Source organism: Bombus impatiens, unplaced genomic scaffold (assembly GCF_000188095.3).
Source record: "Bombus impatiens unplaced genomic scaffold, BIMP_2.2 scf_0133, whole genome shotgun sequence".
Taxonomy (NCBI): Eukaryota; Metazoa; Arthropoda; class Insecta; order Hymenoptera; family Apidae; genus Bombus; species Bombus impatiens.
The window spans coordinates 451787-473602 of record NT_176552.1 but is presented as its reverse complement, the minus strand read 5'-3'; the positions used below and the strand labels follow the sequence as shown (position 1 = coordinate 473602).

Here is a 21816-nt window from a genome sequence, read left to right as displayed (position 1 = left end):
GTTATCTCAAAAAAAAAAAAAAAAAAAAATGATAACGTTCACGAGTATGCACGGTGTAACGACGATATCGGAGTACGTGTTTTACGGAATACAGCCACTTAGTCTCAATTTCAAGCCCGGCCTCACCCCGTATACAGCTGTACACGTCCCACGGCATTATCGTTTCGTCGTGGCCCGCCCGTTATACGATAGCTTTATTTCACGTGTACGTAGAGCCGAGATTCGATAAAAATGTAAATGCGCCCGGGCATATTTATGTCGCGAGTCGATCGCGCGAAAAATTTCAATGCGGCCGCTTGCTTTATCGGTCCTTTACCCCCCATGGATACAGGTACACGTTTGTTCACGTGAGACGAAACATCAATTAGCCTTTTAGAAAGGCTATCGGGAATTATGTTGCTCCTTTGTACCTTGGAAAATTGTATATTCGCGATATATCATTCGGCTATATAATAGTAAAAGGCTAAAGTTGCGTTCGCGATTAAAAAGGGAACAAAACATAGAGTAGACTCGCGGTTATCTGATGCCGCTTTAATCGAACACAATTTTGTTGAGATACGAACAGTGGATCCCGAACTGAAAGCGAGATTTTGCTTGAACAAACCTAAATTAAAGAAGCGGAAGGAGATCATCGACCGTTTTCTAAAAGTAACTTTAGTAAAAATACCTTTAATATAAATATTAAACGTTACAGATATATATGTGCAGGTTTTTCCATTAACAGCCTATGAATATGATAATTCAAGGCGAGTAAACGAAAGTATACCGTAGAAACGAAGAGAAGCAAGGAAATTTTTGGATGGCGTAAACTTAAACGAGAGCTTTCTCGTGTTATCGACGAAACGACGATAGGGGTGGTTTCGAATGGTAGAAAAAGATTCGATTAAATGTAAAACAGTTCAGTTTCTGAACACAGCCTTCGGCAATTTCTTTGCTTCCCGCGTTGAAATTATAGGCTATAAATATTAAAGCGGAATTGCACTGTACCCTGTGCTTCGAACATTCGTCCTATCAACGTTTCAGTTTCAGCCTTTTGGTGGCCCCTTTACAGTTATCGAATAGAAACATGGTAATTTAAGGGAACAGTTGAATCTACGTTTTACGACTGTTTCGGTGGCAATCGCTTTTTATTTTTTATATATAGCTCTCTACGTTTATTCCTTTCCACTCGTCCACGCCGCTGCAAGTTCGATGGAGTAAAATAACCCCAGGATACGAATGCAGTCTTTTACGATTGGCGAAATGAATAGGACCGTACATATCGGCCAGCAGGGATACGGTAAAACCATATGAAGTATCGACGCGTATCTTGGTAAAAAGTGAGCGAGCTATCGGCTCCTGTTTCCCTGTTCCGGAGTGCATTTCAAGCGTTGAAGAATTACTATTCATCGATCGCCACCATAGCGTTCGTAGCGAAGATATGCCGGTAAAATATAACGGAAAAGTATTCCTGCTTCGGCTATATTTTCTTCTTCCGAGAGCTTGTTTGGAAAATCTTTCATGGCCAAACAATATACATCAGAACTCAGTAAAGCGAGAATCATCTTCTTATTTGCATACAATCGGCATCGTTTGATAAATGACAGTGTAAATGATATATGAAGGCTATAGAGAAAGAATATGATAAATCACGTCTCCTATCTTGTACAGGCAAGCTATTTTAAGATTCACCGCGTTGTCGATTAATTCCGTACTATTAAAATTATTTTAATATTTAATATCGCAGCTGAACATGCGTTTTCCATTCCCTCCAGAATTTTTGAAATATTGCTCGCCTATTCTTTATACCTTTGATTATCGTAACGTATTATTAACTTACCAACTATTTTTCGAATCTAAATTGTTATCGCATCAAAATCAAGAGAACGAGCCGAAACATACTTATCGCGTTTTTCTCTTGCGATCTTCGTATCGTTTTAATAATGAGACGGAAGGAAAATTCGTGATAAGGATTTTTGGTAATCGATGTAATAATTTGGAAATCGGGTTGATTCGATTGGCCTGGTTCTGTCGAGTTTAGCGTAAGTGCGGTATCTAGAAAGGGACATAAACCAACACGGAGTTGTCTCGCCGTATGGTATCGATCCCATCCAATTCTGGAAGGTCAGAAGTGGGATACATCGTTATTAATTGCACATCAGATCGTGCAACTCGGTACTAATCTAGATAATTGCGTTGTATCCCATGGATCGAACGTTTGACTGCTCCAATAAATCGTAGCTAGTTTAATTGGTAAATCAAAACATCGAAGCGCCGAATGGAATTGTCTTGAATCAGGCCGATTAAAGCAGGTTGATGGATTTTAATATGAATTTAATTATCGTTCTTTTCGCGGCATTTGTTAACTTCATTTAGATCCCTTCTCTGCCCTTCGTTGAAAAAATATACTTTATGTTCCTAGAACCGTTAATTTCCAGTAATAACAACGAGTTCTCGTACTTAATTAGCTTATACATTAGCAGAGTCGCGACAGAACGAATCTATCCATTTTCATACCAGTTCACGAAGCACGATTTACATTTTATAGTAAGCTGTTACATTTTGTAAAAGTATAATGGAATTTCGTCATCCCGCGTGGTGACGTTGAAAAATAGAATGCGAATCAATCGTGTATAACCACTCTGGAAATTTTCGCATAAAGAAAATAATCGCTCGCGTTTTTTATTCAATGTTATCTCAAACTTAAAACGAATCGTGAAATGATAAACGAATGAAAAAACAGATGGAATTAGCAGCAGTTAAGTGTCTTTTTCATATAAAGCCTTGCGAGGTATTAAAAAATGAAAAACGTTCTGCTATTAAGTGAGAGCGCAGCGCCCGGAAAATAAACGAATTTCGCTGTGAGATTAACAGAAAGACAGAAATAGCGCGGCGAACGAACAGATCTTTTGCACTGTAACGCGGGTCTCGGTGCTTTTCGTAGGAAAATATCGCGTTTCGTGGAAACACTTTAAGCGACTCGCATCGAGCAGGGCAAAAAGCAGACAAATGCAAACGTTGCGTGAAGGATCAAATATGAAGCACGCGACACACATCACGCCACCGCGGCCGCAATAACTAAAATCTTATCTCGGTTTCATTTTCTCAAATTAACGTCGCCCCGTCCAAACGATAGTTTTATGCGTTTTTCGTACGATTACCGACGTACACCGCCAATTAAGCGTAATTTCGCCGCTGTCATTTAATCATTTCAGGATGCAAAATTATATAGTCGAGGCTTCTCTTGCTGCAAACATTTCCTCTTCTCTTCCATCACCTTATCGGAAGTGGGGATCGCAAAGAACGGTTTTTCTTTTCTCGAAATTCCAGGTTACTTTCTCCACCGTAAGAAATTGTCTACAATTTCTTTTATTTAAAAAAACTCCAGGCAATCTATTTTAATCGAAGAGACCCTACAACTCTCTGCAATTCTTTCTAATCTACGAGCTTTGGCTTCTCGTTTTGAATAATGTTCCGTCGATGTTTCACTTTGATATATTTCTCGCTCAAATTGGAGAAACGCCGATCAAACTTTCGTTAAAAGTCTTAGAGTAACGTAAAGAGTACCGAGAAATGCATTTGTCATCGTCGTTAATAGAAGGTAATAATACTCGTGTAAAAACTTCCGTCTCGTAGAAGCTACTCCGTCAACCTCGGTAATTGTTACGCGCACGTGTATAACGTTGTACAACTGGTTCGATAGACAATTTCATGCAAATGTACGATAGACGGAAGTATAAATTACTTTCTCATTTGTAAGAGGACAACTGTTGGCGCAGTTAGCGCAGTCAAAATATGAACTCGCAGAGTTTTTTCTAGCGCTTGGCAAAATCAAGTGTCGAGTCGATGGGTATTCTCTCTATTTCTCTTTACCTTTCTCTCTCCGCTATTGTTGACCGAACGTCTGTCGTGCAGCGCCGCGTTAACGTCGTTGGTACACAACGCGAAAGTTAACTTTACTCATTCATCAGTTGACCAAACATCTGGTGACCAAATTGAAGCGTTTTCATTGCACTTCAACTCTTCCTCTCCTCTTTCTCGTAGCACAGTTCCGTTCCTGTCTAATACGAGCGCCGTTGATTCTCGATAGTCGGTGGAACCATCGAAACGACGAATGCAAATTCCGCTTGTCCGTGGGTGTCGAACGCGCAATTAAGTCTCATCAGAAGGAAAGCTCGAATAACGTTAGATCTCATGAGTGGTGCTACGGTATTCTCATTGTTGAGACACGGATGATGGAAAACGCAATTAGAGAGAAGAACGAGGGAAGTAGAGTGGTCGCTTACGTTTCGTCCTGTTGTTTACATTTCTCCTAACTCGGAATAACGAAAGCGACGACCGTTTTTGCCAGAAGGTTCATTAAAACGTAGTTGAATTCGATTAATGATCTTCGCGAACTATTTTCCCTGATCTATCGCAGTCGCAGGGTCACACGACGGTCACGAATACAATCTGTTCATTTCGATCTTGCGAAACCAGTTCTGCCGGGGAGCTTGCGCCTGAGAAAATGATTTATGTTCGTTTCTTTCTGCGAACGTTTTATCGAACGCTCGAACATAACGTCACGGCACCGAATAAAGCAGACTTCGTTAATTGCGAGGTTTTTCTCCTTCGTTATCGACTAGCCAGGAAACTTTTAATTAATCAAATTACAAGATAACTTGGCACATTGAGCACGCTTGATTAATAATAACCTGTTCCAGCCTCTTTTATCACTAAACGGAGCAACGTTATTACACCAGATAAGGACAGGCTTAGATTTCGTGTACGCGGATCGACTCTGTTTAGGTCAGATCTAGATTACGTCCGATCCAGGTTAAATTTCAGCTCGATGAAACCTTTCGTTTCTTTTCGTCCTTGGCTCGTACGAAGAGGTTGATCGCATTCGTACACCTAGAAATCCGCCACATCGTTCTTCGTATGGAAATGTCTTATGCATGTATACGACAATTTCACGATGATATCCCTATGGACCTGAAATTGTGCGTGTAATATACAACAGAGAAAAATCCAAGTACGCTTGAGCTGTTCAAACAGGAGAGTACTAACAATACGCTATTATAACTTGAACAGGTTCTACGTATTGTAATTAATGTAGCTGTTTAAAGTACATACACCGAGATGATTTCGTTTCTTATCGATAGCAATCACAGTAGCTAGAAACGCGCTCCACATTAACGTTATCGTTGGAATTCTCCCGGTGGTCGATTTAATTTCTGGTGACTGGATCGGTTCGTCGTAAGCGTAATTGTTCTGTCTCGGCTGTGCGATCCTCGAGCTTAATTCTTTCGTTACAACTGTCAGCCACGAAACCGTCGAGGGAGAGGATAATTGCGATCGTCGAAATGGGTCTATAATGTAAGTGGGCCGATTCTACGTTAACTAAATGTTATTTCTACACGTTGCGTGCGTCACGTGTCACGATCGGAAGACCTCTCGTGACGAAGTCGATCTCGTTCAACGTATATGCTCGCCTGAATCATATTACGAGGATGGAAATGATTCGCCAACTTCCCACAGCCCGCACCCTTCTTCCCAACCATCCCGTTAGAAAAATTTTCATCGCTAATTGCACAGTCCGAATACCGAAGCACATTTGGATTTAAGCGCAAACGTTACTGGTATTTTCGTCGCTTAAATTCGTTGTTGCCGCTTTGCGTTGATCCGTTCGAAGAGAATATCGTACTCGGATCGAAAATGAAATTTTTTCTTCTCGAGCGTGGAAGCAGCGCGTTAATTTCGCGTGTGTTTCCCTTTTTCCGATTTTCATTCGAAAAAGATAACGGCCGACGTAAGTGGCGTTTAGAGGGACACGAAAGGGGATCGTAAGTTCGTTTTATTCCGCTTGCACGCGGAAGCGTGGCCTACTATTTTTCTTATTGAATTCTCTCGCCGGTGAACTGGGTTCACGATTTCAGATTAGTGAGAACTGCTTCGGTGCATTTACTTTGGCAACCTAGTTAGGTGCGCCGTTGTTAAGATAAGTCTTTTCGAGCATTAAGATTACAGATTACGTGTCACACGTTACACTTAAATACATATATTTACGATCCTGTTAGTACGATTTCAGATATAGTAGCGGAGCTCGATTATACGTAGATCGTTGTTCCAGATTTATCAACGACATCGAAATAGAAAATTTCTAAGAACGTTCGCAAACACGGGCAAACGAATCGCAATCTACTACTAAATTCTATGGGAAAAATCTTACGATAGTAATAATATAACGTATAAAATAAATTAATGGCCCATATATACCTCGTCGAGAATTGATTTGAAATTTTACGATTCTCTGTTGAAACCACCCGGATCGATACGAGATAGGTTCGCTATGCTTGCCTACCTTTGTTCGTGCTTTTAAGGACAGAAATTTTATGGTGAAATTTCACCGTAGGAAATTGATATAGCAAGTGAAAAATTTCCAAATATTTTTCCTCCTTACCGTGTTACAACAGCTCTTGATCCACAGATGTAAACTGCAAAATATGCTATCGATATCTTCCAAAAGAAAAAAACAAAAATAGGCAGAAAATAACACGAAATCTCGTCATTCCTTCGCACTCGGTGGATGCTAAGAAAGAGGAAAACACAGGTTCGTAATTCTTGCAGGTTCAGCGAATCTTCGCTGTTGCAGAGAGTCGAAGCATCCGGGGTGCGTCGTTCGACTTTCATCGAAGTACTGTGTTTCCAGGAGGCCGTACGTTACCTGTAACGCTTCTGCATTGGTAATGCGCCGTATCGTACATACTCGTAGATCGTGGCATATGCATGAGCCAATGGTGTAACAATGACGTGAATATCGACGACACACTACGGAACTGATATCAACGCACAGTAAACTAATAGTTTCAGACCTTTTATTTCTCTAATTGCAATGAAAATACGTCTATACGAACTTGTCGAGGGAGAAACGATTCGTATAATTCGATGAAAGCTCGATGGCGATTATTCGAAGAAAAAATGTAGCGTCGTTTCTTGCCAGTGACCTTGTTATCGCTCGTCCATCATTAACTTCAATTACACTTTCGCATTTACGATAGTTGGTGGCATTCTTTTCATAACCTGCTTTGGTTCGATGGGTTCTTACTTCTTAAATTGTTCATACGCTGGAATGATCAGATACGCGTGTCTAATGATACGTTGGTAGCGGGACTTTGCGTGACGGAAAGGTACTTACACCGTGTTTATTGGATCCTTTTTAATTCATACCACAATTTATCCCCCTTGTCATTAGCACGGTCAGAGTTACTTTTCTTCGTGTTTGTTTAAACATCCGAGGGACAGTGCTCTATTATTCTCTTATTAACGATTTATATCACGAGCAGGGGTTATTTGGTCGACTTTAACGACGTTGATGAGAAATATCGATCGATGAATTTCGGTTTGTCGAATAAATTCTTGTAAGGGGGATTTGCTATATTTGGGTCATCGATTTTCCTTTAATTTCGTGAATATTATATGTAACGATATTCTAGATGATTAGAACGATGATTAAAAGCAGGTATTATACGAAAGTTTGTTCGATACCGTTAGAAAATGTCGAACAACAGTTACCTACGTGTTCTTTCGCTAAACGTTTACGGTCAAATATATTATGTTATTACGGTTGCATTTTGCACGTTGATACATATTCATTTGGAGCTTGTAATGTTAACGCGTTATTTACCTCGTAGTATAGTTGCGAAGCGTCTAGCTGCAGGCAAAATTGTATCTCCGTTTCAAACGGTGAATTTAGTCGATGACTTCGAGGCGTATGCACACGCGTACACCCGTGACATACGTTCAGATCTTACACGTAACTCACGCGTCGCTTACACGTAATCTTACTAAAAAGATGTCGCCAGGAAGATCGAAACGAGACGAAGCTAAAAGTAAAGAACAAAGAGAAATTATTCGATACAGAAGAATAAGAATTGAAGATTCGTCGGATATCTCTCAGATTATAATTTTCAGCAAAGGTTTCTACAAGTGTTGAAGTACTTTTCCGAGTTACTGTACGCGTCGGATACATTTTGCAATCAAGAATTCCTATGGTATATGTTTTTCTGAAAGCGCAATTGGTAGGAAATGGAGTTTCTTTTTCGCGGAGGTAATAATTTCTCCGCAAGAAGAGAATTTTCACAGCGAAAGTTACGCGTGTAGTTTGGTCGAATAGCGCGCTGAAACTCTGTGCATACCTGGAAAGGAGAAAGCAATATAACCTTTCATCTTGCGCGCTAAATTACGCAAACTCTTTCTCGGCTGGCAGACATTATGCGCGAAGTAGCGTCTGCTGATGCAAATTTTCCAGACGGATGCCTCCGCAAGATCTCTCAATTTAAGAACGGATATAAATAACCGACCTGGGACGTAGTGGAACTCTTGGTTTTTAAGAGATATTCAGAAACCGAACATCAAACAGCTTAAAACAAGCGATTTGAAAATTACATATCCAAAGTTTTCGCTATTTTAACGATCTTTTATCTTTTTTCTACTTTTTTCTTTCTTTTTGCTCCGGTTCATTCATCGAATTCAAGTTTCACGCGAACGATCGTTAAACGTTATGGCCTGGAATTTAACGGTCAGTAGTATACCTATCGCATAGAAAATACGATTTTCAAATTATAAAACTCATAATCGAAGGAAGTTAGCTTCCGTTTGAAAATTTCCTACCGACGTAATTTCCACACTCGGGCAAAACTTCCATTCCAACTAGATCGCATCACGTATTACGGTTTTGTTGTAAAAGTTGGTCACGTAGTTTTACTCGTAGAAATGTAACTTAAACGATAGAACCACGAGTTTTCAAGCGTTGGTCCGTGAATTTTCCATAATTATAGCCTCTAGCTATGCGTGAACGACACTTTCATTTAAATTTCATATCGCCTATTATCGTTACGAATTTAACGCTTGATCGGCTAGTTTTCACGTGCAATATGACACTCGCGCACTAGAACGCAGGAAAATTGTCTTTCGAGTTTTCATTTCCCAGTTTTCAACGTGTAGTTACGTGCAAAGAGGATCGTGTAACTCGATGGGATTCCTGATTGTATTCGCGTATAGAACGGTGGAAGCTTTTTCGCGGTAGATATGGCAGAGTAATTCGAGGATTAATAAATGTTCGTTTGAATTCAGTTGGTGGATTAGCGGTGGCGGAAATGGTCGCCTTGAAAATTTTATTCCGAATAGGATGTTCCAGTTTACGACTGTAATCTCTGGAAACTATACGGTTAAAACTCGAACGAACTTAGGTTAGTGCCAGGGCCTCCCTCAAGAACCGAGTAAAGCTTGAATTTTGAATTATGCACTTCGCCAAGAAGCGACTTACGCTATCATAGTAAAACCCTGATAAAATGCGTTACAAAAGCTGTCCAACCACGATCTATGTAACTTGCGAGACTTTTAACTATCGAGTATAACAAAATTCTTATATCTCGCGACCTCGTAAATTCTGAAGCATGTAATTGAAGAAAATTATAATTGCGAACAGCAACAACCTAGATAGATAGCAATTACCCTGTCTAAACCATTTAACATCGTCAACCAAGATACGCGTACCGCATTGTGCGTATTAATTAGACCGTCACGCAAGATTGCATCAATAATTAAAACGTGGATAATTAATTCCATGCGAGGGTGGCTGAAAGGAAACAACGGGACGATGACGGAGATAAGATAAAGAAATAATTTGATTTTAAAGAAGAACCGGTGAGTTGAACCTGTGAATTAACGAGGCTTGCTGTTTCTTTTTCTTTTTTTTTTGCGATGCTGCTGATGCTTCTGATAACGAGCCGTAAGAATTAGATTTTTTTGTCGTAAACCAGAAATAGATACGAACTAATCGTATCGACGTTTCCTTCGTTGTTATCGTTTCGTTACAATTATATTATCGTAGCACATTCCGCAATTAAGAATCGTAATGTTCATCGATGTAGATATTATCGACCTCTATTTGAAAATTATTTTAATTAGCGAACTAAATAGCAATGCTTCGTTAAAATGCTAATTAACGTAACATCCTACTGAAATTTCACTATCTTCCTAAGCACGCGCGCTTCGATCAAACTATTATATCTGTTGTCGCGAGCACGAGCATAGCACCGAAGGTTGTCGCAGATTCGAAGTACGAATCGTTAAACTCTTATCGTGCAACTATTTTCCTTCGCGAATCGTTAAATCAACATCCAGCATCTTCGTACACTTAAACGATCCTTGAACTTCTTCTCGAGTAAACTTCTCACGCTATTAGGAATTTGTAGTTTATGCTTAGTATAAGCAAACTCGTGTAGTTAAGTCATCCGTTTCTTGAAAATTCAACCTTCGTCGTATTACGTGGCATATAATAAAATTGAACAATTTATTGAGAGCCAAGTTAGTCAACTTGGCTTCTAAGAAGCTGGAATATCAAACAGTCTTTTAATATCCATCGTTAAAATTCAAAATAAAGAAGAAAGGCAGCCACGCAAGATCGTAAATGTCACGCGCTTTTGGTCGATCGAAATCGTAAATTCTATTTTAATCTTCGGCTGGAATCGATGAAACGTTAACGGATCGAAGATAATCCGAACCGGAATCTGTCCATCGAATCGTGACGTGTATCTGATAGAAACTGACCCGAAATCCCCCCTCCTTGACAACTCGACCAAAAATTCGACGAGTTCGCTGCGTTAGTTTGCAGGTGCGATCGGTTCCTTTCGACGCGTCAGCGCAATTAACGTGTCCCCAAAGTTAAACGTAATTACACGGCGTAACGAGTAATTGAATATTGATTTTTCAGTCGTATCGGTACAGAAATTCGATTGGCGGCGCGAATGCCAACCAAGTGCAGACGCGCGTTCATTCCGCCGAGAATCGACGTTCCGTGGCTAAGTTTTATGATTTGAGGAATTTGACACTGTGAAACGGCGACCCTTCTGACCTGTTCCTAAGAATATCGGAACTTCCCCTTGAATTATTAGTAGGGTTGAGATTGCTGTTATGCTGTTTCAATTTGGTGCGTGAAATTTGTTATTTCGCACCAGCGTTTGAAGAATGTATATATTTTTTCACAGATTTTTAGAGCGAGTTTTTGCAAGAGAACGTGCTTTGGGATATTCCTTTATAAAGCGGAACGTTTTTCAGAGTGCATTTTTTTCCTTTGAGTAAAGCGACTTTTAAAGGACTCGCCATAAAGCAGTGTACATCTAAACGGAAACGCGAGCAGAATATACAACAATCGACTGTTTTCTTTCCTCGGTAAATTTATTAAAATTCGCCGCAGTACGAAGAGATGACTAAATTCGCGCGAAATTAAATTATCGTAATAAGAATACCCTTTAATTTAAGACTATAAGGTTACGCAGCTCTGAATCATCGAACAATGAAATTCTAGCGCGAAAGAATCTAGGTTTTTATATTCTAAAATTTCAAGCCTATAAGTTCTAAGAATAAAAGTTGTTAGGTATATTCATCTGCAGGATCCTGCAAGGTACATAATTCAGAGACTGTTTGATATTTTTCACGCATGCCTCTAGAACTCGTTGTTCTTTTAAAAATATATGCTAAGACGTTCTCAGAGTGTAACAGAACCGGATGTTGACCGCGTGAACCCGGACGTGAAGTAACTTCCTCCAAGAGGGTATAAAAGATACATCGCGGTATTCATCTCGGCCGAGGAGGATCGATATTCACCGAAACAACATCGTGGGAGCGTTCAACGTAAAAACGTTCGTTCGATTTCTCTGCTTTCCCCTGATTCGCGCTTTCTGTCTCGATAATTCGGATCGGAATTGCACGTTTTCTAAGAAAAGTCGCACGATTCTATCGCTGAAATGGGCACTTGTGGAATATTTTATGAACGTAGACGCGAACTACGTGATTGTCGTGCAAAGATACGCAGACGAACAGGTGTACCCAGATAGATTGTGACGTTCATTTATCCTATTTGCGATCGACTCTGTCCAACGCGTGACAACCTGTTATAGATATTTGTTACCTGCTACTTTGTATTTATTCTATGATTTATGATTCAAGCTGAGTTTATGATACTTAGCCCTGTTACAAATGACGTTGTCGTTCAGCTTAGGTCGAGGCTTTACGTCTCTACGTGCTATGTTACTCTGTCATTCTATGTTTTAGACCTTTACAAACATGGTACCATTACTTGTCTACGTTTGTCTCTTACCGGAAGAATATCCGGAGAATATCTTGAATTTTTGTTCACCACGGTTCAACGTGTTTTAACAAAATATTCATCGCGTTACCTGTATCACAGAAAAACCTTGTTTAATTAATTCTCGAAATCGTAGAGCCTTGTTTTCGCAGAATCGATTAATTTTTTGCCTACAAGCCAGTACGTAGATCGTTTTTCATAGCGACGTTTCCATCACGTTATAATTACTAGAACGAAGCGTTATCTAAAAGATCGGGAAGTTTGACAAATGTTGTATTTTAAACGTATACGTTATTTATTTTCTACCTGATTAACATTTTGGTATTTTGCCACCAAAGGACGTATAGAAGCAAGAGAGAGAAAGAGAGGGAGAGAGACGTTTCTTTATCCGAGAAGAATGGTTCTAAACGAGTACATGCGCGCAGCATAAATTACAATATCCATCTTCGTGCAAAAACGATCCATAAAAGGAAATGTTAACGTTGAAGAAGTTGAACGTTGAATCGCGCTTCTTCTTTCCCCGGCGTCTCCTCTGGCTTTGCAGCCGTCCCCACGACTCCCATTTACATTTGGGATTTGTCAGCGAACGAGAAAGAAAACTTAAACCGATAGAGCGAAAAGTTTCTCGAAACGAAGCAAGCATTCGTCCCTATTGGGAGCTGACCGATCTTTGCTCTAGTTGTAACGAGATCGCGTGCCACTACCAGAGATGAAGAAACTTCGTGTTGACGAGATCTTCAATTCACATGTTCAATTTCAACGTTGACAAGCGGTAAATATTACTTTAGCGAAAATGATGCCATAGAATGTTCAATTAATGCTCATACTGATAATTAACTGCGAATCTGATCTTCGTTATCCACAATAACGTACGTTAACAAATAATTTTCATACAGCACCTATTTCTATATCGTAAAATTGTATATGTACACCCAGTACATTATATTTCATAATAATAATTACCAATTCCTGCGAGATTTTAAACATAATAATTACGAATCATTATGAAATATTAAATATAATTGTAAATAATTGTGCATTGTTATGAAACGTTTTTGAATGTCAAGTAGGTACTACACTGCTTCCTCGATTAGAATCTTCTATTTAACATATTTCATTTTTCAGAAAGTAAAATGCGTGCACAGGTTCCGTGAAAATATTCCAACACCTTTCCCCCACTTTTTTCGATATTTCATTATACGAAACATTTTGAAATTTCACTAACACTGTTGTCGACTATCGTGACGAGTTTAAAACAAATCAAAAAATACATAGAGAAACTACGAGATATTTGACACAAATATATATTACACAAAGATGACAAAAGCATTTAAACCATTATACCACTTATCGCATAGCAAAGGTGTTTGTTTACGCTGTACGCTAATTTTTTATTAAATACGTGTTTGCAATAATTATCTTCCAATTTTAATATACATTTTCAAATTGGTTCCAAAATCGTCAGTGTGGCGACTCATTATAACGCTAATGTAATTTCAAAATGCTTTATGAAACGCATACAATATGAATATGAAAGTTTTTATGTGGCAAAGGTTCAAATATTACTTTCGCGAGCCGGTTTACATTGAATTTATTTGATACACGCAGCGGATGATATTTTCATTTCGATGCTTTCAGTTCCGCTGTCGTTATTAATCCATCGACTTTATTTATACAGCGCAGTCAAAGTTTGTTCGAGTAGCACTCCTGTCGGAATCGTTGTTCGAACACGAAGAAACGAAACGGGTAATTGCTGCCGGCTAAAGAGACAATAAAGACGTTAAAACTCGCCCCTGTCTCGCCGCAGATTATTTCCATAACCAGGTTGCTTTCAGGCAGGTTTCCCTTTTGTCTTATCTCTCGAAGCAGAAATATTTAGCGTTTTTGTCCGGTCGGGTCTCGTGCAATTACGTCTGGACGCTAACGTTGTAACGAACCAGAGCCTGTCTGCTTCTCGAAACACTTAATTTCGCGTAATTTGGTGCGCTCTGTCTCTCGGCTAATTTCGTGTCTCTAACTGGAAAAAAGAAAAAAAGAAAAAGAAAACGATTCTTCTACCAACGGGAAGAAAATTTTTCTATTCTATATAAAAATCTCTCGCTTTTCCGATCGTCGATTCGTTTTCTTTTCTTATTTCATCTGGAAAGACGATTAATTAAGATTTCAATCAAACAGGGATTCGTACAAAGCGAGAAGAAAAGTATTTTTCAACTAGATTCGTAGATCACGGGAAAAAAGTTTGTGATTTAAATGTATACTTGTGGTTTCCAATGTTTAATTGACTCAAAAGTGTAACGGTTTCGTTAGCAAACTTTGATGAAAGTAGCCTTAAACCGAGCTAACGAAGTTTAATCCTGAACATGGTGAAGTGGAAATTGAAATCAATGTTTCGTGTAGACATTGGATGTGTTTGACGAGTCTTGTTCCTCGTTGACCCTTTTACCCAAGAAGCAAATACATTTCACGCCGTTTCTAATGACCTTCTTGTCACGAAAAATAATCTCGGACGTAAAAACGCAACGTGCATTTTATTCAACGAGTAACATTAATGTAAGAAACACGTTATAGAATTTGTTCTATATTTTTCAATGTTCTTTTATCGTGCTGCCCTCTACGATACAATCAGCTGTCTCTTTATTTTATCTTATGAAACCTCTTGTCCATATTTTACATCGTCCTTGGAGATTTAAACCACTGACAGACCTTCTCTGTTTTTCCACGCAAATTTTATGCATTCGTCGACGAAAGCATAACGAAACACGAAGCGTGCATCATCAGAATCGCATTATCGCGCTGAATTCAAGCCATCAGGCGTTTCTTCGTCTCAGCTCAAAGCTCATCCATTTTAATCACCACACGCCACGACTCGATCTCCAAATTAATAATTGCCATAGATTCTCTCGGGTTGCATTATGTAAAACGCTTTAAAGTTGAACCTCAGCCCGGGACAAAGTTGGAGTACCGATCGCGTGGGACGATAGTTAAAAATCTCGAGGGGGACGTTCCCTCTTTCGTTAGGGAAATATTCAACGACGTCGGAAACTGCTCGCAGTAACGAACGTTGGTGTGTCAAGGCAGCGGCTTTTTAGAAAATCGCTTTGGCGAAGCACTCTTCGCCGATTAACCGGGGAAATACCTGTAGCATCGGTTTTTTTTCCTTGTTTAAAACAGCCTTTTTTCTCATCTCACGAAGCAAGCGAATTAATTACTAAAATTCTGCGGTACACCGGCAAATGTATTTGACACAGTATTTATACCAGACGGCTGTCGTTACTTTTTTATTTGGCAATCTAAGGAAAAAGGAGTCAGTGGCTTTGATTAAATATTAAATACAGGTAATTAAGTATCGTACGGTTCGAGAATTCTCGTGGAACACTGATCGAATATCGTTGGCTTAAAGACACGTGCGGATCAGTTTAACGTAACATTTCTATACTGTTTGTCGTTTCGTTTGGTTTTTCCTATTTCTTCTGTGAAAATTTGTTGTTCTTCTTTTCTTTTTTTTTTTTTATTGTAACAGAGTTTGAAATGTACATCCAACGTTGGCACCAATTTTCTTAGAAACCTGTAGAGAACAGGCCAAACCGGTTTAACGTAGTTTTCCTATTATATTTGTCGTTTCACTCCATCTTTGGTCCTTTTTTTATTAAAACATTTTGTCTTCTAACCGAAGCAGAGTTTAGAAGGCGATTTAACGTTATAAACCTCCTTGGAGATCTGTAGGAAACACTGTATGGAAATTGGTTTAGCGCAACTTCTCTGCTGTGTTTATCGTTCAGTTCAGTTTCTCATTGCTCTTGTGTCTTTTAACCGAAGTGAAGCTTGCAACGTAGATTTGCCGTAAATGCTACTCTTTCTCTGGACGTGTGGCAAGCCGACAATGTGTAATATAAGGATATTGGAGCGAGTTCTTTAATCAATCTTTGTCGGATAGCAGCTGTCCTTTAATTTCTTCCATGTGCAATCGCGCGATCGTTTTACAGCACGAAAGTTCGTGGTTTATCGACTACGACGACTGTTTCGATCCATTGACTTGTTTACAGTCTTGCTGTCGTTATTTTATATTTATTTTGTTCTTTAATTTTAAGTTTAGTTTTAATTTAGATCTTTCGAATCAAATACATTTTCGTCTGGACGACAGATATACGATGATTTAATATTTCAAAAGCTGTATTTTCAGCTTCGTCGTAACAGCTTTACCTTCCGTGTAATACGAAGCTTTATTTCGGACGAAATGAAATATTATTTTATAGCCTTGGACGTTGATCGCATTAACTGTCGCTGTACCTTAAAATACTCCAACGTTAACTAGAAAAAGCTCGAGATATCGTCCGAGGATTCAAGAAACGCAATAAGCAATTTTCAAATTCAATAATCGACCCCTCCTTGCGAGGGCACCTAATGAAACTATTATATCCCTCTAACTAAATACCGTTTCAATCGTTTACAAAGTCTCGTACATTTATTACCTACTCGACAAGCTTATACTTACGAACCTGACAAACCTAACGACGAAATTAATAAAAACGTTCGCGCGCGCTGTTCGCTAATTTTGCCCATTTACTCGCGCTTATTCCATCAAGTATCGCACCAAATTCTACGATTGGATAAATCACGCGCATGATGGTAACCTGCAAGTCCCGTGTCGTCGTCGTTCTCTCTCGAAAAGTGCGAAAAAAGAATGTTTCCTCTGCGCAACTTTTTCCTTTGCCTGATAAACTTTTAAGCCAGCCAAAAATAAGGAGCACGTCGCTGGTGAAATCTTGTAACACATCGCGGTCCACTTGGATTTCTCTTCGAAAGCACAGACTCGCGGCATCATCGTCGTACGCGCGTATAACTGACCTCTTGCGAATAAGGTAAAAAGAGCAGGTGGATTTTTACCGAAAAGACGATCTTTCCGCTGCAAAAAGGTATAACGGGGGAAACAAAGCTGGCGAGCGAAAGGGACTCGGTGGCAGGATAAAGGAAGATAAGGCAGGCGATTGCCATTGCCTCGGTTTACGCCGAAAAGGTTGGAGCGTCGCGACGCGACCTCGAGCAGAATGGGCCACGACGTCGCTATCTGATAACGCTCAATACCGACTCGTTGCGTTTCACGGATTCTCCTGTGTTTCCACGGTAAAGAAAATCGGCAGTCGCGATTACGGACGCTGTTCCTGGTCATAAGCCGCCAGTGGAACCTATCCTTTGTGATTTTCCGACGGTTGGATGCGCAAACGTGCATTTGTTGGTAAAATATAGGTGGAAGTTGGTCGTGTGGGTTAAAGCATCGCGGTACGACGGCTAAATTATTAATCGAATCGATCGAGTCTGTCTAGACGAAGAGCGTGTAGAGTTTTAATAGCTTTCCTATAAACAGACCATTGGAAAATTAAGTAAGTAAATCTCGCGAAGGATTTGTTATTGGAGAAATGGCTCCGCTCTTGGCAATTTAGTTCTGGTCTGGTTATTAAAAATCGCTGTGCTGGTAGCCAGCGTTTCTCCGCAGCAGGAATTGAAAGGAACGCTTAAAAACTTAGGAAATTGCGATTTATTTCTCCGACTATATTACTTTCCAGCAGCATCGCGTATTTTTAAATGTCAGAAAGAAGTCGTACGGATGGATGATATCGGAATACGAACGCGATCAAGTTAGTCGAGGTTCGGCAATTTTAATATGTCACCGGGCTTAATTCGCGAAAACGTCACGAGGCGGTTGAAACCGGTCGCGTGAAAGCCAGTTAAGGTGACTGGAAGATAATAACGGTATCGATCCTGGCGCAAAGACAAGGATGCGTTTACAAAGGACCAAATGTTCTATTGGAAAGCTAATGAACGCTGTAAACCACGCCCGATTTCATTCCTACGATATCAACGAACGAAAGACAGAAATAAACGAGAAAATAAGAAGAAAGGAAAGGCAGATTAAACGAGACGAGGAATTTTATGGCATTAAAAATGCTAGAAAGTGCCGAATGGTTTTTAACGAAAGCAATATCTTAAATCGATTTCCCGGCTGCCAACTTTTTATTACTCTTGCAGGGAAGAAAACCGCACGCTGGCTAGAGGCAACAAGTAAATTCACAACGTCGAGGAAGAAATTCATAGCAGCGAACTTAAAATGTTCGATTTTATTCCAGCCATGGGTGACCAGATTTACGGGCTTTCAAACACGCTTTTCTCTCGTATTTGATCGACAGCTTGCGCGAGACGATTCGTTGCTCGTCGAGGGTCCCGCTCGTATCTCGCTGCTCGTTTACCTTCGTCGATGAATTAATTATTAGCTCGACAAGAGGCTTCTAATAAGCCTTGGGACGAGGCGAATACAAATTCGAAATTGATATTCGATAAGATCGTGACTCTGGAAAATTGAACATTTCGGAAAATCTTCAGAAACAGAGCTAAAATTTTGAAACGGTATATCGTAGAAGAAACGGTGAAACTTTTTGCTATCGTTTGCTCTATATGTTCGTTCGTTGGAATTCCACGCTAACAAAAGTCTACTCTCGACTTTGGACTAGTCGTTGATTCTCAACTGATCAGCCGGAAAAGGCGAGTCACACCCCGTCATTCAGATCCGCTATTTTTTAACGCGTTGAATCGTCTCTCTTCGAAATAAATTAAACCGTGTTTCCAACGACTACGATCGCTCTGTTTGAAGTTAGTTTGTCTCTGTTAACTTTTCATTCTATAATTACGCAAGTTTTCTGGTTAAGAAATCTTCGAAGCTTTAGCCGTTCGTATTATTCCAATCTTCCAACCTAACCCCAACCTAACCCCAATCTTCCAAAAAAAAGAAGATACAAAATGAGTGTTCGGCAGATGTCATAAAACTTACAAAGCAAAATTACAAATTTTGTATTTCCGTCGGAAACCGCGAAATTGCGAGACAAGATGGACAAGTCGAGCAACAAGCAGATGGACACCGTGTTGACACTGCATAGAGCGAAAGGGGGTAGGTTTTAGTTGGAAAGTGCGGTCGATGGGGAAGAGCCTTTGATAGAAGCGAAAACGGCAAGTGGCCATGTTGCAGATCCCTCGAGGGATTAAACAAACAACCGTGAGCGAACACGCACACTCGAATCGGACACACCCTATGCTTCTGCTTGGCCGTATGGTACTGGCGGAAATTCGGGACATTGCTGATGACGAGGTACGCGCGAAACAGGATTGAACTCTCCGGAGAGGGCGTTGTTGAATTCCACCCGGTCCCATAAATTCTTCGTGCCGTGGCTGACAACCAACGGTACGGAAAATTTCAACCAACGGAACGTTTCCATCTTCTAATATCGCACAGTCCAGCACCATACACGTACGAGCAAATGACTTGACTCGTGTTAGATCCCTCCATGTATGTGTTTTATTACTAGACGAATACGTCGGCCAACGTATATTCGATTTTTTTTACGCAGTTGGAGATGCAGAACGAACGAACGAAAATGAACTGGTATTTACTCTGTTTCGGACGATAAGATGATTTAAGAGAATGATAAGGCGAGGTTTCACGAGTTTGACAACCAGATTATGACAAGTTATTCGAATTGTACGAATTGATATCTCGTCTGGAACTTGAGAAAAGTATTGCTATAATTATGAATATATTATAGTACAAAATTAAATCCGTTCTTGCGTATCTGCTACATCTTTTCAGCATCGGTTCAGTCATGTTGATCATCGTATCGTGTATTCAAATTTCTCGCAGAAAGATTCTTATCCAAACAACTGTTAATTTTTTGGACAGGATTTAAATGAAGGTGCATGGGAGGAAAGACGTGGTCGTTAATTTGTTCTTCTCTTATCTCCCATTGTTATCTCGCACGAACGTAAAATTCTGAACGATTAATCATTTGCCTAATAATCTGAGTCGGTTATCGAGCTTTGTTTAAAAGCAGCAGGTGTCCCTGCGCTTGTGGACAGGGTCTGTACGTGGACGGAGGTTAGAGAAATGTTTTATTAAATTTCCAGTCGGAAGAAGATAGCGCACAGTCGTGAAAGCAGTTGAAAAATGTGAGATCTTTGGAAAAGGAAACGACGTTTCGTTGTGTCGAAGGAAAAGCTCGAGTACGCTTTGTCTCTTAGTAAGAAAACAAAGTCTCAAGTAATACTGTGTATAAATTCAAAAGTCGTTAATCACGGTTTTCTAAAAAGCTTCCTTTCGGTCTTTGTACCAATTACAAAGGACAACTCTACCAATAGAGCATTTTTTTCACTAAAATCCACCTCGAAACGTTCCTCTTTTCCATTCTAATGCCATCGTCGAACGTCTACATCGTCGGGACAAGCTTTCAAAACATCGCAGCGCTGAATAGCAAGCAATCGAGCCAAGAAACGGTCGAAAAATCCGAAAACCCGAACGAACGAAAAGGCACGCGGTAAGTCGACCGCACAATGGATGCTATTGTACAGAATGAAAACGTGTCTCTATACTGTGAACGTATTGCGCGATTCTGGAACACTGACCAGAGAGAATCAGCAAGATCGAACAATGGAAGCAACGGAGAAGAGAGAAAGAGACCAGAAGCGGAAGAACGGAGCCACTTGTTACGCGCAACGCGCGTTCAAAGTTGTTTCTTCGGTTCGTCGTACGTTCGCTTCGGTGAATATTCTCGGTGCGATCGATATCGTGCTCATTCTGTCAGAGTCCCCTGGCCTGGTTCAATCGAAACGCGTCGCGTCGCGCCGCCGAATGTTAAAACACACACGCGCATTGACATTTGACGCTCGCGGTTACCGTGAAACGCTAGTCGATGCCAGGAATATCGCGTTCGAGCTCCAACGAATCGCGTTAGTCTATGGTTACCGGTGGATGCGTGTTCTGACAAACTGTCATACCGACGAATATGTCAAACCGATCAATTATGTATATGCACCGGTTTACCAAAGTATTTGAAGGCTTACCACAGCAAACTTTTACGTCCATACTGTACGTGTTACGTAAGAAATCTTGAAATTTCATTCGTTGTCCCTAAACTTGTTTCAAATATCGACGATAGTGGTGTCTCGTAACGATGCTGACAAAATTGCACAATGTATACGTTTCGTATAACGCGTGTAATATTGGGTTGACAACTGGGAGATTGCGGAGTTTGTCAGTACCATCTAATGACAAAATTCGTAAAGAGATTTGTTTCTTTAAAATTGAACATTAACCGTACGCTTACGTAACGAGGTTGAGAAATTAATAAAATTCGAGGAGTCGATCGGTTTGGAGAGCTGCATCGTTCTTCGGATGTTTCATCGGAACACGTAATTGCTGTAATTCTAGCCCTACTGTCGCGCCCATGTACATATTTCGAGCTACAAACCACGACGCGTAATCGATCTTGTGGCGAAAACGACAAGTGAACGGAACATGTAATTCGTTCCGCGATACTACACTGCAGGTTTCGCGTGGTTATTTTATCAGTGGATGATTGACGAAACAGGGTGGAGTTGGACGTTTGGATACGTTGCACGTATCCACGACTGAAGATTTTCTTTCATGACTGAAGTTTGTCAAAGGAGAATATCATTTTTCCATCGTACAGTCAATATTTGTTAAGGCGAAACAAAGAGCATCATGTTCCTAGCTTTTACCAGTCCCAGCTCCTCGTTCACTACGAGAATCCCCATTATCCGTCGTATGAATCAAGTAGAACGTACAAGCTCTTGGCAGGGCAACGAGCGTTTCCTTTTCCTAAGCAACTTGTCGGTATACGTCGATATTTCGGAGTTAAGATGCGACT

The 21816-nt window shown here is 40.2% G+C and overlaps 2 protein-coding genes across 4 annotated transcripts in view; one reads left to right on the top strand and one right to left on the bottom strand.

Moving 5' to 3' along the window:
• Positions 1 to 21816, top strand: part of LOC100747517 (pre-piRNA 3'-exonuclease trimmer) — a 111419-nt gene that overhangs the window by 2595 nt on the left and 87008 nt on the right. The window lies entirely within an intron of this gene.
• LOC100741492 (chondroadherin-like protein) overlaps positions 1 to 21816 on the bottom strand; it is a 174458-nt gene that overhangs the window by 150838 nt on the left and 1804 nt on the right. The window lies entirely within an intron of this gene.